This window comes from Macrotis lagotis, chromosome 1 (genome assembly GCF_037893015.1).
Source record: "Macrotis lagotis isolate mMagLag1 chromosome 1, bilby.v1.9.chrom.fasta, whole genome shotgun sequence".
Lineage (NCBI taxonomy): Eukaryota > Metazoa > Chordata > Mammalia > Peramelemorphia > Peramelidae > Macrotis > Macrotis lagotis.
Window position 1 is genome coordinate 456548183 of NC_133658.1, and position 21541 is coordinate 456569723.

General features: G+C 35.7%; 1 long non-coding RNA gene across 3 annotated transcripts in view; it reads right to left on the reverse strand.

The window, feature by feature from the left end:
- Nucleotides 1–21541, reverse strand: part of LOC141506606 (uncharacterized) — a 226245-nt gene that overhangs the window by 140042 nt on the left and 64662 nt on the right. For all 3 annotated transcript variants that reach the window (XR_012473923.1, XR_012473924.1, XR_012473925.1), the window contains one exon: nt 8825–8979. This is a non-coding gene — a long non-coding RNA (uncharacterized LOC141506606). The remainder of the gene's footprint in view (nt 1–8824; nt 8980–21541) is intronic.

The window sequence follows — 21541 nt, forward strand, 5'->3', positions numbered from 1 at the left end:
AAAATAATGTTTCAGGAAAACATTAATGAAAATTAAAATAGCTCTAAGATTTTATCTGGCATCTACTGAGTTGACAAAGATGATAAAAGAGATAAATATTCAATGTGGGGAAACTATTGGACAACTCATACACTAATGTAACTAGAATTAGTCTGAATCTGTGAATTTTTCCAATAATTCTGCAAAACAATTTAGATCTATATGAGGAAAGGGTCTAACTAGTTCCTTTGATGTAGTCATCTCAACTATGAGCATCTCTCGGTTGGTGTCTCCTCCTATATGATAGTAAGAATACATATATATTATATATATATATATATATATATTAGAATATTTAAAGTGAGCACTTTGGGGGCAATCATCAAATGGGGAATAGCTGAGCAAATTTTGGTAAATGAAAGTAATAGAATGGATTATGTCATAAGAAATGATAAATATGAAGAATTCAGGAATCATGGGAAGACTGACCCAAATAGAAGAAAGTCGAAGAACAAATGATTAGAATAGTAAAAATAAAGGCAATATTTGAAACAATAGAATTCATATCAAATGCAATGACTAATATTTGTTACAGATTACTGGTACCAAAACACACCTTTTCCTTCCATAGAAAGATGGTAGACTAGAGGCACAGAAAGCTCCATGTTCTACTAGTTGAAGTTGGTATGAATAGCAATATTATTTAACTAGTTTGTTTTGGTTGTTGTCTTCTTTTAATGAATGCCCACCTTGAGAGGTACTAGGAAATGAGAAGTGTCTAAAGTGTTATGTTCTTTTTTTAATTCGTTGATAAAACATTTTCTTAAATGCCTAGGAAAATATTTTCCAAGTTCCACCCACATTATGGTCTTCTCTCATTCAGTTGATTACTCACTTTTTTTAAAGCCACCACTGGTCAGGCCACCTCAGTCATTAGGGCCCCTCCTGGGTTAGCAAGCATACAGAAAGAGTGACAAAGGAAAACATGGTCAAGGACCCAGTGATGTGACAAGTAGCCAGAACCTTGTAATTAGCTAATGTGGAAGGGGTCAGGGACAAAGGCCTGGAAAAGCCCAACAAATGGAATAAAAATCAGGTCTCCCTGCCAAGTGTTTGATTTAATTACATATTCTGCCAGAGCAATCTTCTCAGATGAACTGCTTACCGCAACCACATTGATGGAAACAAAAGAGGAGTTTAGATGCAGGGAGAGGGCCCCAGTGTCTGACTTTTGAGGGTACAGCAAGTAGGGACTGAGAATAGAGGGATTAATCATCCTCAAGCAAGGATGAGAGGGAAAAAAAGAGAGATGATCATAAGACAGTCAATACTGGTATGACATTTAAGTTTTCATTTGAACTTATTAAAAAACACATTTTTCATAATCAAACCCTCTAGCATAAGGAAAGGAATTTCAGGAGCAGAAATGGAATGGAAATATTCTCTCCCTCATAAAATTATTCTCTTATACCCCTATTATGTTTTAATTTTCCCTCTCTTTATCTGACGACATATTTTATCTTTCCTCCCTTCCTCCCCCCACTCAATAGTAGTAAGCAGCTTACAGGAATAGATTGCAACCTTTTAATGTTGACATCTCTACCACTCCCATCCAATTTCCTACAACTGCCCTACACAAAGTAGGCATTTAAGCAATGTTTATTGAAATGAATGAACTCATGAATATTGTTTCTTCATATCTGGCTCTAAACTTTGTCTGTTTCTCCTCCTTCTCCTCTTTCCCTTCCTCATTTCCCCTCATTTTCTTTGAAGTCTCCCTGAACAAGGCAGATAGAACAAAAGACATACCTAGAAGTAGACTGACTCTGCCTGAAAAGTTTCTACATATAAAAATATTAATTAAACAGAGTGACAGAGGGAACAGCAAACATGTCTTGGAGTGAGGATTTGTACACTAACTCTGACACACACTTCTTGCTGTGGGTCACCCCCCATGCAAGTCTTTAAATATTTCAGTTCTCCTAAGAATCTCATTAAGATTATGAATTACAAGACAGTTGTTGATCTGCATTAGTAGAGGGAGTTCCCTTATTTGGTATATTATCTTATTTGATCCTCCAAACAACCCTGTGACATAAGTACCCATTTTACAGATAAAGAGACTAAGACTGAAAGACTTAACCAGGACCACCCAGTTTCCAAATATTGAGGTAGGATTTGAAACCAGGTTATTCTGACTCCAGTGCTACAATTCAAGAACCAATGACTAGAGTTATCCAAGACAAAGCTATTAGGGACTGGAAATGTTCTTCAGGTATCACTAAAGTAGAATTCAGCATCTTCTGCTTCTCACTAACTCACTTCTTTTCCCCTTTCAGCTGTGCTTGAAAATAGTTAACCCCTCCATTCTCAGTATTCACTTGCTGGGAGATCACTTCTTCTGTATGATCTATAATTCCTATAGGAATTACATAATTTCTATATGGCTACTCTATACAAAAGTAACACCAATCTTAATCTCAATTTGCCAAAAATGAGTCAGATTATCCTACTGCCGCAGCAATGCTCCCAGTCCAAATCCATCATCTTTCTAATGTTAGATGGTCTTAGATGATAGATGGTTAGATGGTAGAAAAAATACAAGACAACTTGATAAGATCTGTAAACTCCTGGCTTTGAAGGAACATGATGCAGTGGAATTCACTAAACTAGGAACAGAGATTAATAGTCAGATAGTCAAATCTCATCTCCACAATGAGTGTGGACCTTGGGTAAGTCAAATCAGTTGAGTAGGCTTCAGCTGCCTTCTCTGTAAAATGTGGATAAAAATAATCTACCTACCTAAAGACAGAAAGCTAGACCAGATAATCAGTTGGGGTCTCCTCCAGCAATAGAATCTATAATTCAGGGGTTGCTTTCTACCTCTGCACTCTGGCATATTTGAGATTCTCTATGTGGAACTTAACAGAAGCAGAAGACAGTAAGAAAAAGTGGCATGAATGCACAAAAGAACTATACAAGAAATCTCTTCACATCATTAATAATCATAATGGTATATTTACTGATCTAGAGCCAATCACCTTAGAGAATATAATCAAGTGAGTCCTAGGCTAATGGAAATGATAGAATCCCAGTTTAGCTATTTAAAATCCTAAAAAATGATACCGAACTTAATATGCCAGCAAATTTGGAAGTGGCCACCGGATTCAAAATGATCAGTTAATTTCCCAGTTGTAAAAATGGGCAATGCCAAAGAATGCTCTAATTACTGAAGATTTTCATTCATTTTACATACCAGCAAAGTTATACTTAAGATTCTACAAGGGGCAGTTAGGTGGCACAATGGATAGAGCACTGGCCCTGGAGTCAGGAGGACCTGAGTTCAAATCCAGCCTTGGATACTTAAAAATTACCTAGCTGTATGACCTTGGGCAAGTCACTTAACCCCATTGCCTTGCAAAACAAACAAAAAAAAGATTCTACATGCTATACTTCAGCAATATGTATACCAAAAATTACCAAGTGTGGACTGATTTTCAAAGAGACAGAGGAACTAGAGACTAAATTGGCACCATTTTCTAGATTATAGAGTCAGCAAGGAAGTTCCAGAAAAACATCTGCTTCTCTTTCATTGAATACATTAAAAACCTTTGATTGTGGGTTCACAACAAAATATGACAAGTTCTCAAAGAGATAGGAGTATCAGGTCATTTTACTTGTCTGCTGAGGATTTTCTTTTGTTTGTTTGTTTTTTGTTTTTGTTTTTTGGGTTTGTTTGTTTTTTTAGTTTTTGCAAGGTAATAGGGTTAAGTGGCTTGCTCAAGGCCACACAGCTAGGTAATTATTAAGTGTCTGAAGCCGGATTTGAACTCAGGTACTCCTGACTCCAGGACCAGTGCTCTATCCACTGCACCACCTAGCCACCCCCTGCTGAGGATTTTCTATATGGTCCCAAAAGCATTAGTTAGAATTGGACACAGAAAAAACTAATTGCTTTAAAATTAGAAAAAGAGTACAATAAGGTTTTATATATATATATATATATATATATATATATGTGTGTGTGTGTGTGTGTGTGTGTGTGTTATCACCCTAATTATTTAGTATATATATATATATATATGTATGTATATATATATATATATATATATATATACAGAGTACAATATGCAAAATGCCAATCTAGATGAATCAAAAGTCAGAATTAAGGCTGTTAGGAAAAATATTATCAATCTCAAATAATAGGTGATGTCACTTTGATGACAGAAAGTGAAGAAACTTCTTTGTGAGGATGAAAGAGGAGAATGCAAAAACTGGCTTAAAGTTTTACATCAAAAAAACTAAAATCGGGGCAGCTAGGTGGTACAGTGGATAGAGCACTGGCCCTGCAGTCAGGAGAACAAGAGTTCAAATCCAGCCTCAGACACTTAATAATTACCTAGCAATGTGACCTTGGGCAAGTTACTTAACCCCATTGCTTGGCAAAAACCTGAAAAAAAAACTCTAAAATCTTGGCAACTGGTCCCATCACTTCCTGGCAAATACAAAGAGAGGAAGTGGAAGCTGAATCAGATTCTGTATTCTTGGAATCAAAGATCATAATAGACAGCAACTACAGTAATGAAATGTAAAGACACTTGTTTTCTAGAAAGAAAATTATGGCAAATTTGTATAGCACACTAAAAAGAAAAGATATCACTTTGCTGACAAAGGTCCATATAGTCAAAGCTATGGATTTTCCAGAGTTTATGTATGACTAGGAGAGTTGGGCTATAAGGAAAGTTGATAGCTGCAGAATTGATACTTTTGAATTATAATGCTGAAAAAAGACTTTTAAGAGTCCCTTGCATAGCAAGGTCAAATCAGTCAATATTTTAAGAAATTAATTCAGACTATTTACTAGGTTAAATACTGAAGAGGAATCTGAAATACTTTGGTTACATAATGAGAAGACAGAAAAAGACTCTGATGTTAGGAAAGGTTGAAGGTAAATGGAGAAGGAGTCAGCAAAGGATAAGATGGATAGATGGTGTCATGGAAGCAACAAATATGAGCTTGGACAAATTTTGGGATTTAGTGAAGGATAGAAAGACTGTTATGTCTTGGAGTCCATGGGGGTCACAAAGAATAGGACACAACTGAACAAATGAAAAACAACAATAGACTTTCAGGGCAGTAGTTAGAGTGCCAGGCCTGGAGTCAAAATATGATTTTTCAATATATTTTCCAGATTTTTACTAAGAGATACTTTAAATTTTATTTTATTGTTTTCAATCTTTTGACTTTGTTTTAATATTTCTTGTTGTCTCATGAAGTCATTGGTTTTGATTTGATCCATCCTAATTTTCAAGGAATTTTTCTTGGGCAAAATTTTGTACCTCTAATGTCAAGCTGTTAATTCCCTTTTCAATTCTTTCTTCCAAAGTATTTCTTTTCCAACTTTTTTCCTCAAGTGCTCTTAGGCCATTTATAAAAGTATTTTTAAACTCTTGATTAAAGAAGAATTCCTCTTTTAGGAATTCTAGTTGAATTTGTGCCCAAAATATATTTCTATTTGAAGCTTTTCTTGTAAATACTTTAAAATCATTCTCTTCTTCTGACTCAGTGTCTTGAGCAACCCTCAATTTAAGAACTTTTGATGATGATATTTTTGTTATTGTTGCTTTCTTTTTGTTTGTTTGTCTGTTTGTTCCAGCCAGCTTTTTGTCTTCTCACCTCTTATTAAGACTAGGCTCTATGCCATTCTATCTAGAAGGTCTGCTCTAATCTGTTGCTGCTTTCTTGGAGTTTTGAGTGTTGGGCTGTTCCAGAATTCCAGGGACAGCTTATACTGAAGACCTGCAAACTTTCAGTACTCCCTAAGGAATTTGATCCAGGGCAAAGTCTGATCATTGTCTCTCTGGTCTGGGCTCTCTGCAAGTTCCTGACCTGGTTTGGTCTGAGCAATAATAGAAGACCTTGGGCACAGCCACTATCAACCAGATGGAAAGCTCTACTGGTTCAGAATGTCAAAGCTTCAGATTCCTTTGGTAAGAATTCCTGCCCTCATTCTTCTATAGGATTCAAACTGGGCTAGAACCTAGAAATGAAACCTTGCTTTTTTTTTTTCCTGAGATCTGAGTCACATTGTTACTGGTTGCTTTTGAACCTGCTCTTCTCTTAGTTAATATATTGCTTTCTCTAGGAAGATCAAAGGACCCCTCCAGTTCAATCTGGATCTGAGCCCTGAAATTGATTATTGGGGGACAAAGTTGCCTAAGAAGGAGAAAATTGACTCAAGGAATGGAGCAGGTTCAAGCTCCCATTTTGATCAGTAGTGAAATCTGACCTGTGAAGAGCTCCTAAACTTCAGTCAGCACAAGATATGGAAACCCAATTAAAAAAAAAAAAAGAAAAAGGACAAGATGACTAAAGAAGAAAAATGAAAAATGTTGGAGGAGCTATAGAAAAACAGTTTCACTAATGTATTGTTGGTGGAGCTGTTAATTGGGACAGTTAATCTGGAAAGCACTTTGGAACTATGCCCAGAAAATTACTAAACTCTGTATATAATTAATCCAACTATACCACTGTTAGGGCTATATTACAAAGAGATTAAAGAAAAAAGAAAAAGATTCATACATGTAAAAAATATTTATAGCAGATCTTTTCATAATAGCCCAAAACTGGAAACCAAGAACAGATAAACAAGCTGTTTTATATAAATGTATTGGAATATCTTTGCCATAAGAAATTATGAAATGGGCCATTTCAGAGATACAGAGTGAAGTGAGTAACTAGGACAATTTACACAGTAACATTTCAAAGAAAAACAACTTTGAAAGACTTTAAAATTCTGATTAATGCAATGATAAATCATAAGTCTGGAGGACTGTAGTTGAATCATACCACCCACCTCTTACCAGAGAAATGATGAACTCAAAATGCAGAATAAGAGATATGACCAATGTAGGAACTTGTTTTACTGGACTCTGTGTTTATTATGAGGGTTCTGTTTTGCCAATAGTTTTATTTTTCCATTTAGGTGGAAGGGGAGGGAACAATGATTAAGAAAGATTATAAATGCTTCTGAAAATAAATAAATGAACAAACTAATAAATAAATAAAACTCATTAAAATTTCACACTTTTATTATAGTGATTTATCTACTTAGTAGTTTGCTCCAGGCAGCTTCTTATCTTCTGACTTGATATTAAGACTAGTTCTATTATTCTAGATAGAAAATCTCTGATCTATTGTTGTTTTCTTACAGTATTAAGTGTTATACTGTTCCAAGATTTCGAGGACAGCTTACACTGGAGACGTGCAAGCTTTCAGTACTCCTTAAGGAATTTGATGTATTCTCAGACTAGACTGGGTACCCCTTGAGAGCAGGAAGCTGTTTTTTATGGTCTCAAATTATGTTTCTATAGCAAAAATCCTACACCCAAAAAGACATCATTAAAATTTTGTTGTGTGATTGGATGGATTGATGAATAAGAAGTGGGAAAACAAGTCAATAGGAAATAGAGTGTACTGAGGAGGGTGGAGAATCTCTCTTCTCAAGGAGATATATTCTAAATCAAACAAGAAATGGGGTTATTACAAAAGATAAAATATATAACTTTTATTTCATTAAACTGAAAAATCTTCTGCACAAACAAAACTGATATGCCTATACTAAAAAGGGAAGTCATTAAACAGGAGAAAGAAACCAATGTATAAAATTTTTCAAACATAAGTTTGGGACCCAAGATATATAAATAGTTAATAGACCAAAAATTGTTCCCTAATAGATAAGTTTGTCAAAGGATATGAACAATTCTCAAAAGAAGAATGATGCAAATGACTAATAATAAGAAAAATACAAATCAAAACAACCCTGAGGTTTTATGTGCCACCATCCACATACATATTGGCAAAAATAACAAAAAGGAAATGTCAATGTTGGAGGGTTGTGGAAGATAGGCACACTAGTGCATTGTTGGTGAAGTTATGAATCACTACAACCATTTTAAAAAGCAATTTATAATTGTACAAAGCACAAATAAAACTTTCATACTCTTTGTTTCTAGTACTAGGCTTATGCACCAAGAAAGTTGTTGATAAGAAGAAATACCCAAAATATTTACAACAGTACTTCTATGACAGCAAAAGACTAGAAATAAAATCAGTCACAATCCGTTGGAGAATGGCTAAATCAATTGTGCCACACGAATGTAAAGCAAAATTTCTATTGTTTAAGAAATGGTTTCTGGGGCATATAGGCGGCACAGTTAACAGAGTGCTGGGCCTGAAGTCAAGAAGATTCATCTTTCCAAGTTGAAATTCGGTCTCAGATATTTCCTAGCTGTATGACTCTGGGCAAGTCACTTAACCCAGTTTGCCTTAATTCCTCATTTGTAAAATAAACTGGAGAAGGAAATGGCAAACCATTTGAGAAGAAAACTCCAAATGATATCACAAAGAGATGGACATTACTGAACAGCAACTGAGAAATTACTAATATGATGAATACAGAAAATCAAGGAAAGATATACACTAATTGATAAAGAATAAAGTAAGTAGAGCCAAGAAAATTATATGTATATATATGTATATATATATATATATATATATATATATATATATATATATATAAAACTACACAGAATAATCAAAAGTGAATGTATTTAAAAATTATAAGAAGGGGCGGCTAGGTGGCACAGTGGATAGATCACCGGCCCTGGAGTCAGGAGTCCCCGAGTTCAAATCCGACCTCAGACACTTAATAATTACCTAGCTGCGTGGCCTTGGGCAAGCCACTTAACCCCATTGCCTTGCAAAAACCTAAAAAATAAAAAAAAATCATCCCTTTTTTAAAAAAAGAAAGAAAAAATTATAAGGAACAAGCATGATAACTCACCTTTCTCTTTTGCAGAGGTATGAGAAACTCAGATATAGTGCACTGCACATAATTTCAGACTTTATTGATATATTGATCCATTTTGATTTTTCCCTCTTTCATGTTTTTCCTTTCAATATTGTCATATTGCCTTGGAGATCTGTGATCTGAAAAAACTGAAGAATAAAACTAATTATCAAAAAAAAGTCAGAAAGACTAAGTAGCAATCATTCCTAATGGATAATGCAGAAGACTACAAAGACATTTCTAAATAGTCTTTCTATCTAACACCCAAAAGAATCATGGATTATCAATTGTGGTAAAGGCCTTTGAAATTCCTAAATTCCAACCTTCTCGTTTTATCAGAAGTACCTACTGCATAGGGTTCTTGTAAAGATCCGACAAGATAAGATTATACAAAGTACTTCATAAAACTTAAAGTACTATATAAAATCAACTATTAATTTTATTATTATGTAAATATGATCTATTATTAGATGTAGCCTGTCTTCTCTTTGGGTTTTCGTATCATTGTTCTTCTCAATCTCATTTCCCAGATTATCATCCCTATTATACCCACTAATCACAAGTGTCCCCCAAGGTTCTATCTGAGGCCCTCTTTATTCTATCTCATTGGCTAACCTAATTAGCTTCTATGGGTCAAATTGTTGTCTCTATGCAATAGATTTCCAGAAATATATATATTTCATAATATCAGTGGCTTAATTACAATTTCAAACTAGATATCACATAAGAATATCAAATCAAACATATACAAAATAGAGCTCATTATCTTTGTTCCAAATTGCCACCATCTTTTGAACTTCCTTATTACTGTCAAGCGTCCTATCATCCCCCAAGTCACTTTAGGGTTGCACCTCTGTCATTCTTGACTCTTCATTTTGACTTGCTTCACATATTCAATCAGTTGCCAAATATTGTTGTTTCAACTATTACATTTCTTATTCTCTGCAGAACCTGCTAAAGTAATTTTCCTAAAGTATAGGTCTGACCAGGTCTCCAACATAATCAATAAACAACAATGGTTCCCTATTACCTCAAGGATCAGATTCAAAGCTATCTCTGCATGTATGACATTTAAAGTTCTTTATAACTTGATCCATTTTTGGAATTTCTTACACTTTATTCCCCTCCACACACACTAGATGCTTCATATACATTGGCTTAATTGCTATTACTCATATTTGATAGTTTGTATCCAGCAGTGGCTATCACCTAAATCCAGAATGTCTTCTTAGCTTTTCTAGATCCAGTGAAGACTCAGTTTGAGTCCCTATGGAAGCCTTTCCCTATTCCATCACCAACATTCTAGTGTTATCTTTTATCTATATGCATCCATTTTGGACAATATTATTTACTTGTTATTTCCCCTACTAGAATGGGAGCTTCTTGACAGACAGGGTTGTTTCTGCTTGTCTTTGAATCCTCACTGCTTAGAACAATGTCTGACACATAGAAAGTACTTAAAATATTGATTTGTTAATGACTGTAACATCATTTTAGAAGAAGCATAGTTTACTGGATAGAGTACTGAACTTGGAGTCAGGAAGATGCAAGTTCAAATTCCATCTTTAACATTTACTATGTGCCAACAATCAAGTTACCAATCTCTGAACTCAGGAAACTCTAGGATTTATTTACCAAGTACTAAGTCATAGTCAGGTCATTATCTGCATAAAGGATTTCCCACAATGAAGAGTTCCCTATTATTACTGTAGTGTTATTTTTAATTTATTTTCAGTTCATGGGAAAAAACACATATGATTGTACATGAAACTGAAAATCTACTTTGTATAACTTGCTCTTCCCTCCAAATGTACAAAGTTATTACTTTTGAGGAAATTGTGGAACTGAGACCCACAGAGAACAATAAGGGTACCTCCTTATCATTTCTTACTCTTCAAATACTATTCTCCACTCCAAAGATTTGATCAAATACCACTGTCAAAATGATAAATATAAAGGATTTCAAAACAACTTATACCTGTTCCTTGCTTCACCCAGCCCTCTGTTTCTGAGATGAAAATCAAGGCCAACATGAATCAGTCCCTGGTCACTACCTTCCTTTGCCAATGTTATAAATTTTGTTTTTGTTTTTGTTTTTTTAGGAGCCAATCGGGTTTAAGTGACTTGTCTAGAATCTTATAGCTAGGTAGTATCTGAAGCTGGACCTTTAACTCAGATCCTGAGTGCAGGGGCAGTGTTTTATCCACTGCACCACCTAGTGTGGGCTTTTTTAAAATGAAGTCTCAAGCATTAACAATTGAAAAAATGCTGACTCTGAATAATGAAAAAGAGTGGATTTGGAATCAGGGTGCTAAGTTCAAACCTCAGCTCTACTACTTACACCCTGTGTAACTATACAAGTTACTCCCTTTCCCTGGGCTTCCACAGTAAAACTGGGAAGGGAGGGTGAGGGGAGATAGACAGTAGAATGGATGATCTCTAAGGAGTCTTTTAACTCTAAATCCTAAGTCCTGAGTCCACTTACAGTGTCTGAGCATATACATTCTTCCCATGAATTAAAATACTTACAGAAGCATTGTTCTTTGAAGATAGTCCATTTATGTATAGGGAGGACTCACTACAAGACTGCTCATGATACTTTGAAAACTATTTTTAAATTTAATTTAACCTAAAAATTAATAAAGAAATAACATACTTCCTGGGATACTTCATTATTTCCAAAGTGCTCTTACATCCTCTATCTCATTAGAGTCTCTGGTAGAATAATGAGGGATTCAGGAATGGAATAATTCAGGAAACACGGATCCAACAGAGAAAATGGCTTACCCATGATCAGAGATAGACATAGGTAGGACTAATAGAACTTTTCCAACTCTTAAAAAAAAGTCTATGACTCAGGTTTGGAATTTTGCAAGTCATTTCCAAGAGGGGGGCAGGAAAAGAATTTATCATTGGAGGAAGGGCCTTTACTTTTCTACCCTTTTAACTAAATATCCAAACTCTTGCTTGGCCTCTATGCCTAAGGAAGAGAAAACAGTTTGGGGAGGAAGAAGAGCAGACAGGACTTTCCCTTTCAGGGGGACAGGGGCCACAGCCACAGGAAGAACCTTAGTTGCCTTATCACGCCTAGCCCTCCTCTGAGTTCAACCCAGTCTGAGGCTTGGGGGCTCTTGAATTAGCTAATTAAACAACTAAGTCCATGCCCCCTACAGACCTCTCCTCCTGCTCAAGGAAAGCAGCCGTTTCATCATCCCACTGACTACACAGCAGGTTCAGAATGATGCCACACAGAATTTTGTTAAAGGAGGGGGTGGGGAAATCACACTTTATAGAGTTATTCTTGCTTTGGAATTTTCACTGGCCTATAAAATATTTTTATATTTATTACACATTTAATGGGAACTCCTAGAATCAACAGTGGGGTAAATAATGAAAACAACACTAGTAAATGCCCCTATAAACCTAGCACCAGCCCTTTGATGCTGATTTGTAGCTTGGGCTTCCCCTTCCTCTTCCCCACCCCATCCTCTTACATTCTGGCTAATCTGGAAGCCAAGAGAGCCAAGACGAAACTCATCACTCAATAAGCAAGGCAGGGCTGGTACTCATGCAGGGCCTTGCTGGCAGAGGGCTACACAGTCCTGGAAGCAATCAACAAATATTTACTCCCTTGTTGGCAGAACTATGACAGAAGCCCAAATGTCCAGACTTCAAGATATAGATTTGGAGATGGATGATGTCTTAAAGTTTCATTTAGCCCAACTTTCTCATTTTACAAATGAAGAAACTGAGGCCCAAATGGGTTAAATGGCTTGTGCAAAGCTAAATAGGTAGTAAGAATTAAGATTTGAATTTTTGTCCTTTCTACTATACACATTGCCTTACAGATTCATGGGATTCTCAGAAATGAAAGAAACCTTAGAGTAAAAAAATGTATTTATATTTTAGTAAATTTAATACAATTTAGCTAAAATTTAGTAAAAAAAATAGTAAAATTTAGCAAAAAATTTAACAAAAACCTTCTGATGTATAATAATCCTCTTTACTGAGTACTCTTCAAGTGCCTTTTTCAGCAATAGAAAATTTTTATTTCATTTTTTGATAATGCAAGTTGCTAGAACTCTTTCTTATATATGAACTGTCTTCCTTAAGACTTTCCCTACCATTAGTCAAGGGCACCATCAATCAAATCTCAAACCACTTCCACAGAGCAACTCTCTAGCACCCATCCTATATACTTCAGGAGGAATCATGGATTGGTATTTTAGTGGTCATGAGAAAACTGAGTCCCAGAGAAGTTAAGTGAGTTGTCCCTGGTCAGACAGAGGCTGAATGGTATTCCATTTCTGTCACGGACAGATTCAAATCTAGGTTATCTGCTCCAAAAATAGCATGCTTTCCTGTACCATCTTATCTAAATACCTTCAGATGAACCTAATATAATTTCAAATTTCTTCTGTGTCATGTCCATTCTTCTCCATACATATTCCAGTAACCTATTGTCCATCTTAAAATATGGGACCAAGAATTAAATAAAATAGTCTCCAGATCCCCTCCAGGGATGAGAGCATCAAGACTTTCCCTTGAATTGTACTCTATTTCTCTATTAATGAATTCTTAGCAGCCAGAATCATATTGTATTTTTCAGTTCACTAAATTTCCAAGTAATTTTGACAGGATCAATGCTATACTCCAAATCACATCTTCCTTCATTCTATATTCTTCCAGTCAAGTTCCCAAAATCTAAATATAGTACTTTAGATTTATCTATTTTAAACTTTTTTGTAACTTTTGGTCTAATATGAACTCTAATTTAGAGAGGTGGCACAAAAGTATGATAAGCTGGAGTTCTGGACTTAGAGATGGAAAGAAACAGTCTTGAATCCCAACCTTGACTCCAACTATGTGACTAATCCACAAAACAGATACAGTAGTTCCTGTGGTGCCTACCTCAAAAAACTGTCATTTATAATAACATTTTCAAATCTTAAAGTACTATATGATTTAACTACTATTTTTAATTCTATCTTCCAATGTTATCAGCTATTTCTCCCAACTTCCTGTCACCTGCTAAAATTAATTTAATTCAATTCAATAACCATTTAAATATGACTCCTTACTCTTCACCCAAGATATCTTGAAGGTCTTCATCCAAGTCACTTGTAGAAAAGGTTCAAATTCCTGTCCCTTGGTTGTTAGCTTTGAACAATTCTGTAACCATTAGGAATGGGGATGTATCCCTAAGCAAAAACAGCTGAAAAACTTATTGAATTAAGATGCATTCCAACAGCAATGTGGTCAGGGACCTGAAACATCTGAAAGCTGAGCAGCTGAGTAATCATGGGGGCTCTTCACATACAAGTCAAACATCTAAAAGCACTGGGAAGTCATACTTTAGTGACAAGTCAGAAGGAGGTTCTTGTAGCAGCTGTCACATCATCAGGAGATTCCTGTCTCTCAACTGGAGATAATTATAGTCCACTGGGCTAAGCTAATGCCAGTGTCATGAATACATAATGACAAGATTAATCTGAGTAAAAAATTAAAAGATCAACAATAATATTTGTTAAGTGCCCCAGCCTAAATGGCATCCTGCCAAATCTTATATAAACTGAAGGAAAGGACAGCATCCCTGTCCTTTTAGAGCTTGCAATCTTATAGATAAGTTGAAAAGAGGTTCTTGTGTCAAATATGATAAATGTATATATGGACACATATATATATGTACACACACACACACACACACACACACACACACACACACATACACATACACATACATATAGGTAAGGTTAGGGGAAGACTTTTTCAAACAGCTGAGTACCAGAAGGGAGCTTAGAAAATATAACTCCCTCCTTCCATCATAGAGAGGGGACACTAAAAGTATGGAATATTATCCATTCAATCATGATAAGACTTTAGGGCTCTTCATCCCAACTTTCACTAGCTACAGATAGTTGGGTACCCAGAGACCAGCTACTTCTTCCTCCTCAGTGTTCTTAAAGAATCCCCAAGGGGTTGGAGTCTCTTTCTAATGCTGTATCAAGTCCCCATTCTAATGTTTTCTCTTAAAATAATTACCACTAATAACTAATTAATATCATATAATCAATCAATATCAATTAACTTTCACAAAGGAATATTTTACAAAGGGATATTTGCTGAGAAGATAAAACTGAACAATTAAAAAATAGAAGAGGAGATGCACTTTCCCCCTTACTACCTTGTTAGGAGAGTGGAATCAATCTTATAGCAAATGCTATAAAGTATCCATCCTATCAAGTTTACATACACACACATGCAAACATGCACACCTTTCCAGAAATCAATTATCCTTATGCATGACCAGTCAGAACACATTTCCATACTGGGGTCTTTCATATGCACTCTTAAATTTCAGCTTAGCAACCAAATTAAAGGAATATTTCTTTACTATACAGTGTTCTCTGAACTAGGGAGCAATACCTACCATTACATACTATCATGGATTTATGGAATCAAGGTCCCCAGACATCAATATGTGAAATGGCAACAACCAGAGCCCTCTGGGTAGGTCTCAGGACTGGATTCTTACTGGCCCAGTTCCATGTTGCAATTATATGCTCAGAGGCACAGTTATATGTAGATTGGATTTCCTAAACAATATTTTTTTTCCTTTTCTTTCTCTTTTTTGAATCTGCTACAAAGGCTGATTCATTTAGTAGGAAAGGGGAGATAGATATATTCAGAAACTAATCTGATATGCAAATAAAAGGCATCAATAAAATTTTAGAGTTAGCAAACTTCTGTTTATTAAGTGATTCCTACTTGACTGACAGACTCCTGGGAAAGAAAAGTGAAGAAAGGGAAAGAGAAGGGGTGAGAGGACAGAACATCTTTGAGCAATTAACAGAGAGTGCCTGGAGTCATGGAAATGCAGGGAAATAAAAACTTTGGTTTCCAATCCATTTACTTCCAAATACTGAGTAGACTCTGCAAGTAAGATTATTCTCTCTATTGAACTGAGATTTCAGTTCAGAATTCATGACAGAGGGGATTATCTTTTGATTAATAAGTGGGAGAAGAGTTAAATAAGGTGAAATTAAACTCCATATTTGTGGCAGAACTAGTTCCCCAAAGTGAACAAGGAAAGTTGGTTTTTTTTATACCAAAGTCCCCAAAAGTGGTATTCCCCTAGGACCTGAGTTTAAATTCTGCCTTAGATACTTAATAGTTATTTAGTTGTGTGACCTTGGGCAAGTCATTTAATCCCATTTACTTGAAAAAATTTTTTTAAATATTTTTTAAAATTAAAAAGGAAACCACCTACATATCAAAACAAACAGTAAAATAGTAATGAAGAAAGTCATATATCTACATTTATCCTGATTTTCCCCAGCATGATTTTCATGTATTACAAGTCATCATAAGTAATTAAATGAGAATTTTAGGGGAGTTTTGTGGAGTCCACAGACCAACAAAAACAAAAAAAAGTTTAGAAACTTAGAAATGCATAAAATATATGTATAGTATTATATAATATTAACATATTTTATATTTTTAATATGAAGGAAAGTTCCAAAAATTTTACACGGATTTCCCAGATCACAGGGGAGGTAAGGGAAGAGGACGTCCTGCAATGTGGAAGGGATAACTGTAGTTTAGGTGATCAAATGTGGAAGAAAAAAAGCAGTTCTGAGGTAAAGAGAAAGAATACCCCTCCAAAGTGGGCCAACACACCCCAACCACACTCACTGCAGGTCTATACTGCTGGCTGCAGTCAGGGAAACATAGATAGGTGTGACACAGTCCTTGCTCTCAAGATGCTTACAATCTATTACAGGAGATAAGATAAACACCCAAATCACCATAATACAATGTCAAATGTGATAAAGGAGCACACTACTGGGGAGAGGCTTTTAGAGTAGAGAAATACCATATCCAGCTGAGATAAAAGAAGAATTCATGACAGAGGGGATGTCTGAGCAAAGTCTTAAGACATGGGGAGAGTTTTGATAGATGGAGAAAGGAGTTAAAAACTATCTTACTTGGCGGAGGAAATACCTGAGTAGCCATACAGAAATGGGAATGAAAAAATATATTCAGGGAAAGGTTAAGCAGAGCTACAAGGTAGGTGTGTGAATGATAAGGTCAAAAAGTTAGGGAAATGTCAGGTTTTGATAGAATTTGAATGCTAGGATAAGGAATTTGAACTTTATCCTGAAGTCATTAGGGAACTGCTAAAGGTTTTTGAGTGGGGAAATGATATAAACTGTCTCTGGAAGATGCTACATACTAATAAGGAAGACAAGATATATACAGATGAAAACTGTAAATGCTAGAGGAATTCAAAGAAGTATTGACTCCACCCTACTCAAAGAATTTTACAGTTTTAAGTCATAGAAGATCCAGGGTGTCCCTAGAGTTATGCAAGGGAACTTCAGGGACTAGAAATCCAGATCCCACATCTTCCTTTCCTTCTTCTGCTGAGTATGAGATAGCTAAGCAGAGGCAACCTGTCCCGGGACTGGAGAGGTTTCTCTCCTAAAGGACTGTGGCAAATTTTCCATATTCACCACAATAGTCCCTTAAAGTACAACACATGCTTTGTGTATTCCATCTCAGAAGATTCTTCTCTCAACATATTGGAGATATTATTATTTATTATTTGTTGAGTGCTGACAGGGCCAAGTGTGTTGTACTGAAGTAGAGAAGGACTGAGGCCCTGCCAATGTGGCTCCAGATCTAAGTTGTAGAAGCTGAATGACTCAGGCAACAGAGACACCAGCTGCCAGAGCTAGGGTGGGAGAAGAAGGGGAGAGGAGGCAAAGGGGGTTATTATGTCCTAGAGGTGGGAAGTGATTAGTGGCTTTTTCTGGCTTTCTAGCTCTCTTCTCTTTGACCCTCCTCTCCCTCCTCTCCTTGTCATCTCTTACACAAAGGCTTCAATGGGGAACTGCAGTCAGAAACATCTTAAAACTTAAAGCTTCATCCAAGATGGTTCTACCAAGAAAAACAAGGATTGTTTGTCCAGGACTTGGGGCTGCTCTTCTACCTGGACCCATCAAAACAAAGCCAGAATCTTCACTTTCATCAATGCCCCTAAGAAAAGACTATCCTAGCCAAAGTTAGCCACCAGTTTTCTTTAATAAACCACTTCCTTTCATGTCTTCTCAACTACCCAACCAAGAGAAGTCCTCATTTTTTCACTGCTTCACATTCTTGGAGAAGTAGACAAGGTACAGATTGCTGGAAAAACCTTGGTCTGGGAAACTCTGAATCTTTAGGTGCTACTTTTTCCTCTGTGACTCTCTAGGTGACCTTAAGCTGATAACTTCCCCTTTTCCAGCATCAGGTTCCTCATATGTAAAGTCAAATGAGATAAGGTATGTTATATTAAAACCTGAAATAATTTCTATGTGAAGTATTATTATTATTATTATTATTATTATTATATTAAATTGATATAAAGACACTATGGGAAAGTACCAGAAAATTAATATGGACTTTAAAAAAAGTTTCATTTATATTCTCTTTTTTGTTCTTTGCCTTTTTGAAATGTTTGCATTGGTGATTTGAAAAGAATTTTTGAATGAAAATTTTAAAGAACTATTTTAAAGAAAATTTTAAGTAACATTAAACAAATATAAGATACTGTTTTCAAACTTCAAGTTTTATAACATCCACATAAGATAGTTTGGAGGGTGAATTCATCACCCTAGGGAAACGATAGGATTCAGAAGTCTACGTTCTCCAAAATCATCACCCATACTTGGTTTGTACTCCTCTTCCTCATCTGTTCCACTTAAAATCTTTCTGGGTTTTTATTTTATTTTTATAGTTCTTTTTTCCAATTACATGTATAGAAAAATTTTAACCTTTTTTAATTTTGAGTTCCAAATTTTTCCCTTTTTATTGCATTAAAGCATAAAAAAACTAAGATGCCCCTTCCAGATTAACTTTTCCAAGATGGACTCAGAACCACAACCTGGTTCTTCTCACTATAATGGACTGAAAATCAGAAAATGTGTTGGTGGGCCTTTTTTCATTTTAGTTCTTTTGAGGACCTAATCATTTGATTTTTAAGAACTTCAGTCTCTCCAGATGGAAAACGGGAATGGCTACTCACCTTCCTCCATCTTCTGGGAGTGTTACAGTAGAAAAAGTCCTCAGAGACTGGAGTTTTTCCATGTTAGTGAAGAGGCTGGATTCCTAAGTGTCTCTAAGTCTAGTGCTAGTGTCTCTAATTCCATGATCAGAATACACATGGAAGCCTTCAAGAGCCTGCATGACTCGTATCAGTCAGAAGCCAACAAGAGGCCCTTGGGGAGATGGAAAACAATTGTTTGTCATATGTTGTGGTATGGAGTAGATGCTGTTATTACTCAGGGCAATAAAATGTTCTCTCTCTAGCATCGCTACTGGACTTCCTATATACATGTGCAGCAGACTAGGCTCCTTCTAAGAGGTGATGACAAGGATATGGGGGACAAGGGAAAGGATGAGAAATGGGTTATTTGAAGCAGAGTGTTCAAGACAATCTGATTTCCTGGGACTTAGCCAAAGGATTTCCTCAATGTGAAGGTTCTTTGCCCAAAGACAAGTAAGAAATACCTTTGAAAGTCACTCAAAGAGATCTCTCCCATACCAAGAAGAATTTCCCTGCAAATTAATTGTAAGCATCATTCTGCCACTAATTATCCATGAAGCAACCTTACTATGTTGACTCTATTATGACTTGGTATTAATTCTAGTCCTCTCTCCACACTCTAGACCCATTTCATGCCCGAGCCACCCCTCCCCAACCTCAAGAAGAATGATGGCATTAGAAGCCTTGGCCAGAGAGCCAGAAGAACTGGGATGTGATCTCAACCCTGGAGTGATATTGATCATTTGTTTCTGAGTCTCCATTGTCTCATGTGTAATCTCTGCCATGACTTTCTCTCAATAATACAGTGAGGAACAATTGAAGAAATATGAGTGACAAGGCTTTGAATTCATGCCCTACAAATATTCAAAATTTTCATAGAATCAGAATTTTAGAGTTGGAAGGGACCACAAAGCTCATAGGATTATACATTTAGACTAGAAAGCATTTTAGGGGTCAAGTCCAACTCCTCTTAATACATGAGGAAATTATAGCACAGGGAAATTAAGTGATTTGCCAAGGATCACAAAGCATTAAAAGTGGTTATCCGGGGCAGCTAGGTGGCACAGTGGATAAAGCACTGGCCCTGGAGTCAGCAGTACCTGGGTTCAAATCCGGTCTCAGACACTTAATAATTACCATTGTTATACAGATGATTCTTATAGTTTTTCTTTATATTGAATTCAACAGATGATTCTTATAGTTTTTCTTTATATTGAATTAAACTCAGCTTATATATAATTTATACTATTCTGCCTTCTTGGACCCATAGAGAATAAAATAACTATAATATGCATTTTATAACACTTTAAAATTTTCCAATAATAACCCAATAAGATAGTCAGTATTAGTATTATTTTTTGTTTTGCTTATTTTGCATTTTATTCTTTTCCAATTGCATATCAAAGATAGTTCTTAGCAATCTTTTTTGTAAGATTTTTGAGATCCACATTTTTCTCCTTTCCTCCTTTCCTTTCCTTTTCCCCAACACAGCAGGTCATATGATATAGGTAATACATGCATAATTATATTAAACTTATTTTCATATTAGTCAAGTTGTAAAAGAAGAATCAAAACAAAATGGAAAAACCTTGAAAAAACAAAAAACAAATTTAAGGAAGTGAAAATAGTATACTTTAGACTGCACTCAGACTCCATAGTTCTTTCTCTGAATGTGGATGACATTTTCTATCACAAATCTTTTGGAATTGTATTGCTGAGAGGAGCTAAGTCTTTCAGAGTTGATCATTGTACAATGTTGCTGTTGCTGTGTAGTACAAGTATTATGAAATAGATTTAGAATGTGGAGAGAGGACTAGAATTAATTCCAAGTCATTATAGAATCAACATGGTAAGGTTGCTTCACAGATAATCCATTTTATAGATAAGTAAACCAAAACTTAGAACTGTTCATTGAATTCTCCTTGATCACAATGTAAATATTACAGATTGGATTTGAACCAAGGACTCATAATTCCAAGCTCAGCACACTTTTCACTATGCCACATTATCAAATTCCTTTCTTCCTTCTCATAGCCACTGGTATATTTGAAATCACTTACTCCACCCTCTACCTCCACCAAATATTTTACATGGATCCTGGTCTCCTGCTTTCTGATCAAATATTTAGTTAGCATCAGTTCTCTTTTCCTTAGTCTTCTCATGTGTAGAAACGAGCTGCTTGGAGAAGCCTTAATTTTTTTTCATCTTCAAACTTCAAGGACCTTATTATATTCTATATAACATCAGTTGGGAGACATGATTTCTCCCCATATAATAGGCCTTGCGATTAAATGTTAGTTAAGCTTTAGGATTCAGGCATTGTAGAGGGTATCTTCCATTAGATACAGGCTAGGTTAGGTGACCTTCTGAGAAGGTAGATTCTTGGTACTATAAGGGTTTTGGAGTTTGGAAAGAGCAATATAGGCTGGAATGGTTAGAGCAATGAACAAAACAATATATTTTGGGATCTCTTAGGGAACAGAAAAGATAATTTGCTGGTTGTGAAAACTCAGACTTGTGGGTACTACAATAATGCACAGTAATTCCAAAGGAAGTTGACATTTTTTTCTTCCTCCAATTCTCTTGTGGAACTGCTAAACTGGTATTCATAAAATACACAT